The sequence below is a fragment of the Arvicola amphibius genome, chromosome X, assembly GCF_903992535.2.
Source record: "Arvicola amphibius chromosome X, mArvAmp1.2, whole genome shotgun sequence".
Lineage (NCBI taxonomy): Eukaryota > Metazoa > Chordata > Mammalia > Rodentia > Cricetidae > Arvicola > Arvicola amphibius.
Genome location: NC_052065.1, coordinates 1,389,141 through 1,396,561, shown reverse-complemented (window position 1 = coordinate 1,396,561; position 7,421 = coordinate 1,389,141). Strand labels below are relative to the sequence as shown.

Genomic DNA, 7,421 nt, shown 5'->3' with positions numbered 1-7,421 from the left:
GTTCTTATCTACTGTAGGAGGAAGCTTCTCTGATTATTGCCTATGATCTACGGATATAGCAGAAAGTCATTAGGAGTAATTTTATTGTTACATTCCTTTAGCAGAATATTAGTATTTGGTTTCCCCCTATATCCATGGCCTACCTAGTCCCACCTGGGCAGTGTAAATGTTGGGTTCCATTTCATAGAGTAGGACTTAATCTAATCAGATATTTTTGGTTACTTCCACAACTTTGTACCACTCTTGCACTAGTGCACATAGTCAGTGAGTTATGTAGGTGTTGAACAATTCATAGTTTTGACTGAACTCAGACTTACAAGTAGAAGCTCTCAGTGAACAGAACACATGTCTCTTGGCAATCTGTTTATAGTGTTTTTCTTTGGCTTCCTTTATTTTCTTTGTCAAAAGTTTAGCATATTCTCTATCCTCCTTATTTTTCTTAATGTGTTGTTTCTTCAGAATAGTATGTTGGCATTTGTGTTTCAGGACATATGTAAAAACAAGATGATGAATCTCGGGTGCTTTGGTCCCTGGCTTCTTATTCTCTTAATTCTGACAATGTATAGTCAGACATCATCTTCATTAGAGAGATTGAAAAGATTTTAGATTCTACCAGTTCTTTTGGGCCTCAACCACTGAGGCATAGTAGTATCTTTTAGTTCAACTAATCAAGTTGAGAATACATTGGCATCCTAAACAGACTTGTGCTTCTTTCCTCCTTGGTTTAGAACAAGAATGCTCCTTCTTCAGCAGCAGAAACACTCTGATGTGGGTCAAGACACCTTGATCCATGGAAGAATTTTGTTTTTCATTCCTAGCACAGATTCAGGCCACACACAACCCTTCCACTTTTCTCCTAGAGCATCAGCAGCTACTTCTGTGACCCTGTGTTTCTCATAGAAAGTACAAAGCTTGTGTTCATTACTCCCCTCAATAAGTTTCTGAGAACTGGTGGCTGAGACAGAGATATTCAGCTTCTTCTTAATACAACCGATGGTCTAGCAGGTACTATGACAAAGTAAGAATAGCTTTTAAAATTGCTTCAGAGAATTCAGATCTATCCAACCCACTCAAGTATGTGTTCTTTCAGTCAAGAAATCTAAACTTTAAATAGTACCACTTAATGTCCCCATTCTTTCTATGTTAGAAAACAAAATTAAGGAAATGCCCATAGTTGCCATGAAAGTAGGTCCATATATCTCACTTTGTACAAAAATGAATTCAAGTCGGGAGTGGTAACTCATGTTTATAGTCTTGACACTTGAGTCAAGAGAATTGCTGTGAATGTGAGGGTATCCATGGCTACACAGTGACTATCAGGACAACTTGGGTATAGAAAAGCCTCTGCTTCAGTATCAGTATGTTTGAGTGGAGTTGTTTATAAGATGACTTAGCAAGTAAAAGTAACTTGTCATCAAGCCTGACAACTTGAGTGCTGGCTAGGGAACTCACATAGTGGAAGGAAAGCAGCAACACCTAAAAGTTGTTCTCTGACCTCCACATGAGTACTGTGACTTGCCCGCATGTACATACACATACAAAAAATGGCTAAAGCAATTTTAAAATGTGTAGTTTTTAAAAGGCTATACACATAGCTTATTGGAGCATCACCTACCTAGAATATGCAAGGCCATAAGTTCCATCTCTGGCACTACAAAAAAAAGATGGCAAGTTTTCTATTATGTGTTCTTTTGCTACAGCAAGAAAAAATTCTTGGTTTTAAGAATCAAAAACAGAATCTTGGTATTTTAATGAAGGAAATCTTTGTAAGATATAAGCTACTCTCAATTACTTTTGGAAGGCTGAAGATCCAAACTCAGGCTATAAGAAAAATAAAAGGTTCATAAGATGGGTCAGCTGATAGGAAACTTGCCACCAAGCATGATGATCTGAGATTCATTCTTAGGATCCATGCGGTGAAAGTATAAAATTGACTCCTGACATGTGTCCTCTGACCTGCATTCACACAACACACACACACACACACACACACACACACACACACACACACACACACACACACACACACACACACACTAAAATTTAGATGCAATTTTTAAAAAGAACAAGGGAGACTGGGAACTTTGTTCCCTTGACTGGGAAGAATCCTGTGACAAATCTCAGGTTTTCAAATATCCTGAAACCACACACACACACACACACACACACCCTCCCCCCCGCCACACAAGAAAGCACAATGTCAAAGGTTCAGGCAGGAGATGCAGCCTACTCTTTTTCGGATAGGAAAAGTCATGCAATCAAAAATTGTGAAACTGCTTGGTTGAGGGCTCATCAGTGTTCCACAAAGATACTCGTCATTTTTATCTGAGCCTTTAAAAAATTATATTGTTTCAATCTGTAGCCTTTGCTGGTCTGAAACTCATACAGAGACTAGGCTGGTCCTAAACTTAGATTCTTCTCCCTCTGCCTCCCAAGTGCTGGGGCTGGAGACATGCATCACAAAGCCAGACTTTCATTATGTAATTTTGTAAGTTTCTCTTTGGTGGGAGCTAAAAACAAAGACTGATTCATAATGATTTTTCCCCTAAGTTATACAAAGGGAAGTAATAATGCCGGCTGTGAGAACTAAAGTAAAAATCAGATCTCAGCCTAACCAGTAGGAACAATGGACAATAACCATGACTCTGATAAAATTCAGTTTTCAGCTAAAGGCAATGAGCCGGTGTTTCTCTTGTTCTATTCTTAGTTCTAAATCAAGCTTTAGGGAAACAGCTCCCCTCAGTTTGAAACAATGGATATTCACCCTGCATGCCATATATGTTCTGGCTGTCAGTATGGTATAAATGTCCTGACCTCCTTTCTTCACCCACAAGTTATGACAGAGATTTCCCTTTTGTGAGGGTGTCACAGCAACCTTAGGAACGTCAATTGGTGGAGTCATATTAGGTGGCCCAAATCTGCCTTGAGATAGAAGCGGTACTATTGAAGTATAAACTCTAAAATAAGGCCCACATTTACGGAATGGCTAAAACGTGCCCCTTGCAAGCTTAAGCCACTTGCAGATTGCAATGGAACTGATGACCAGGGAAGACAGGCAGGGTACCCTTGTCTTCTTTGTGCAATAACTTCTTCTTTGGGAAGGTAACTTATTAAACAGGATGTGTGAGTACACATGATACAACCTACCACAAAGAGTGTGAGCCTACAGGGAATGTGTCTGAGTCAAAGAAGCAGAAAGTCCATAGTGGTTCCAGCTTTGAACATAATAAGATCTAGAGTTCTTCAGAGTTCAGGGATGAAGCTCAGTGGGAACACACAGAATATGTTTATCAGTGAAGAGATGAAGGGGAAAGGAGTCTTGGGAAGATGGAAATATATATGTTCCCCACTGTGGGATTTTGAAGATTGAAAGTCATGTCCTACTTACCTTTTGATCTTCAATGTGATGGCTGGAACCCAGAAACTGTTAGCTGAATAAGACAAATGCATTTGTTATCTATATACACACACAACAGTGAAGGAAGCTCTCGATTGTCTGCTAAAGTGAATTGGATTTCCCCCTGAACAGGCCCTTAATGGCTATCACACTCTTGTGATACACACAGTAGCTGCCTGCCAAACATATGCTCTGAGGTGACTTCTTAAATTAAATGAATCCCAGGCCTTTGCTTGGTATTTTGATTCCCAGTGAAATCAATACATTTGTCACTACATTTTGGCTAGGTTAAGTTACAGCCAAAGAGTAAACTGAAGTATTGGGTGGAATTTGGGAGATATTTTAGAGGGGAGATAATGTGTATTCCTTCCCCCCTTCTTTAATTCTTCTGCTTGGAAGTTAGATGGAATGGCTAGGTTTAAGCTTTAAGAATAAAGACCAGCACTGTATATGATGTTGTGGGAAGCTAGGAAGAACTTGAGTCCTTTGTATCTTTGGAAGCCTCATATTAGTTCTGGGTGGCATATTTAAAAGGCTTTATTTAAGAGGCAAGTTTTTCTTTGTAACTTCTAGTTTTAAGGCTACAGTGCTACAACTAACCATAATTCAATCAGATACAACTAGTGGAGATGTCTTAAACCCTAAAGCCCTTCTTATATTTCCCTTTTTAAAGTTATCAAACAGTCTAGAGGGTATGAGTTCTCTCTCTCCCAAAAGCATCCCAATTTATACTGTCTTCATGCTAAATTCTCTCTTTTATCTTATCCTATCCTACCCTATCCCATCCTACCCTACCCTACCCTACCCTACCCTACCCTACCCTATTCTACTGTATCCTACCCTATCCTACCCTACCCTACCCTATCCTATCCTATCCTATCCTACCCTATCCTACCCTACCCTACCCTATCCTATCCTATCCTACCCTATCCTACCCTACCCTACCCTACCCTACCCTATCCTACCCTACCCTACCCTACCCTACCCTACCCTACCCTACCCTATCCTATCGTATCCTATCCCATCCCATCCCATCCCACCCTATCCCATCCCACCCTATCCCATTCTACCCTATCCTACCCTACCCTATTCTACTGTATCCTATCCTATCCTATCCTATCCTATCCTATCCTATCCTATCCTATCCTTTCCTGCCCTATCCCATCCTATCCTACTCCGTATCTGATCCTATCCTACCCTATCCTACCTTATCCTGCCCTACTCTATTCTAGCCCAGCCCATCCCATCCCATCCCATCTTGTTGTGGGTTTTCCACCAGATACAACTTCTCAGACATGGGTTTAAGCCAATAGAGTGTTTGATCAGCTTACTGGTGACTACACAGTATGTTTGGGATCCCAGTGCAGCCCTGAGACTTTCTCATGGTAAGCTTTTAGGTATAACAACCCTTTTCCTGGGTTGACATGCTTCAGTTAACAAGAGCAGTTAACCAAAGTGGAACTATAGAAGTAAAAAAGCAAGGTTGTTACAGTTAGAGATTTTTCCAAGAACTATGGACTTTGATGGATTGGGGTTTTGTTTTCATTTTATCAGGTGATATGTTGACAGGGTGAGTTTTATGGCCTGAATGTGACTTCTATCATGAAGTTAGTTGTCCTAATATCTGGGGTCCTGTTAGATACTCACCTCTTCTCTCTTTCCTTCCTTTCTTTCTGTTTGTTTTTTTTTTCTCAGTGCTACGGTTAAAACCACAAGAGCCTTTCCCATAGTAAACAAATGTTTGGCTTCTGAGCTACATTTTCTTGTTATATTCTTACAGAATCATGATGGCAGTTTAACATGTCTGGCAGTCTCCAATGCCTGACTTTCCCTGCTGCTTCTAGAAACTGAAGAAGTGTCTTGATGCTTATCCACAATTCCCCGTGCTTGATTTCTTTTATTCCAGATATCCAGGCCTGACTTTCTCCATGTAGCAACATGGATGGTTAGAGATTTAAATGACTGCGAGGCTTAATCGGAGGTGTAAGGTAGGAGCACAAACATCCTCTAAGTGTATAATTCAGAACCCATTCCTAGGAGACAGAAGGCTTAGAGAGGTTTTCGAGACGTGAGTGGAACGTGGGAAATGACTTGTCGAGGTCACAACAGTTGGTAGGCAGAGATGAGACATAAATGCAGGGCATATGGCAGATACCTTTGGCAGTTTTCTTCAAAACCGGTATCTAGAATTGCCACAGAAAGGAGGGAGGGAGAGAGAGAGAGAGAGAGAGAGAGAGAGAGAGAGAGAGAGAGAGAGAGAGAGAGAGAGAGAGAGAGAGAGAGAGAGAGAATGCTTTGTATTTTAGGAGCCAACCTGAATTGAAATGTGTTGACAGAGCCAAAGCTGCAGGAAGGTTCAGGAGGGGAAGCATTTGGTGATGTGTTGACGGCCTTGGGCTAAACGTTTTCTTTACTTTTAAAAAATTAATTGACTGATAGATTCTGAGACAGAGTCTCACTACCTAACCCTGGCTGGTTTGGAACCCACTATATAAACCAGAGTAGCTTCAAACTCACATAGATCCATTAATCTGCTTCTGCCTGCCTGGTGCTGGGATTAAAGGCATTGGTTACCATGCCTGGCTTACTTTTAAAGTGTGTGTCAGAGGGCATGTGTAGCAAGTGTCAGTGTCTGCAGAGGCCAGAACAGGGTATTGAATCCCCTATAGCTTGACTTTAAAAGTGGCTCTGAGCTGCCTAATGTGGGTGCCAAGAAACAGAATTGGATCCTCTGCAAGAGTAGTATGGGCCCTTAGTCACTAAGCTATCACTCCAGCCCCCAAATGACTTCTAAGTGACTCAATAGAACAAATGTCCTTAGTGACTCTTCATTTCTAGTTCCTATCAAAATAATGGTCAATGGGGTAACAAAGAAAACACAACTGTCACCATCGCTGCCTCAAAAGAACACAAGTTGCATTATTTTAGAATACAAAAATATGGTTCCTGCTATTTCAATGTCCAGAAAGTTGAATTCATATATAAGGGTTGCATTTTCAAATCACGGGCTCTGAGCAGCATGTGATGGGAAAGAGAAGTGGTTCACTGAGCATGTGCCTTCTCTCCCTTTTACAGAAGGCTCATGAGGAAGAAATGAAACTGGCTAGAAGGCACTGGTGTCGCTTCTTCCAGAGATGAGCTTTCTGGCATGGGTTGCACAACTTCTCAATGAGACTTAGAAGTTATAAACTGTGTAAAAACTGAGGGGTAGGGGAAGGCTGTGTGGGTGTAGCTCAGTGGTCCAGCTCTTCTGGCTTCCATTTTAATACTACAAAACGTAATATTTGAAAACATAACTGAGATTTGTTATGCTAGGTGGTAAAAGTCACATAACCTAACATTTAATATTTAGTTACTTTTTGCTTGTTTTTTTTTTGACAAAGTGCAGTCCAAGCTAGCCTCAAATTCATAACCTTTCTGCATCAGCCTCCTGAATGCTGGTATCATCACCATGTTTGGCTATTGTAATCACTTTTAAAATAAAAGTGGTACTGAGGATTAAAGTTGGGACTGTATCCATGCTAGTAAATTACTCCACTGATCTATATCCTCAGACCCATAGTAACCACTATTTTTAAAAGATTTATTTATTTTTACTTATGTGTAGGTATTCTTGCCAGCATGTATGTCTGTACACCATGTGCACGCAGTACCTGTGGAGGTTAGAAGATGGTGTAAGATCCTTTAGAACTGGAGTTAGAGCGTTGATAGCTAGCACATGGGTACTTAGGACTTAACCTGGGTCCTCTGCAAGAGCAACAAGTGTTCTTTAACCCCTGAGCTGTCTCTTCAGCCTTCCCATAGTAAGCACTTTTCCTTTTTTATTAATTAAAGTTTTTTTATTTATTTTCTTGTCTCTACTCTCCTCCCATTCCTTTCCCCTGCCTCCCCCCTCAACCCTTCTCCTATTCACTTCCTCTCCTGTTTCTGTTCAGAAAGGGGAAGGCCTTACATGGGTGTCAACAAAGCATGGCATATCAAGTTGAGGTAGGACTAGGCTTCTCCCTTTGTTTTAAGGCTATAG

At 40.8% G+C, this 7,421-nt stretch overlaps 1 pseudogene; it reads right to left on the bottom strand.

Moving 5' to 3' along the window:
- Positions 1-261: 261 nt before the first annotated feature.
- Positions 262-2,902, bottom strand: LOC121677040 (annotated as a pseudogene).
- Between the last annotated feature and the right edge of the window lie 4,519 nt (positions 2,903-7,421).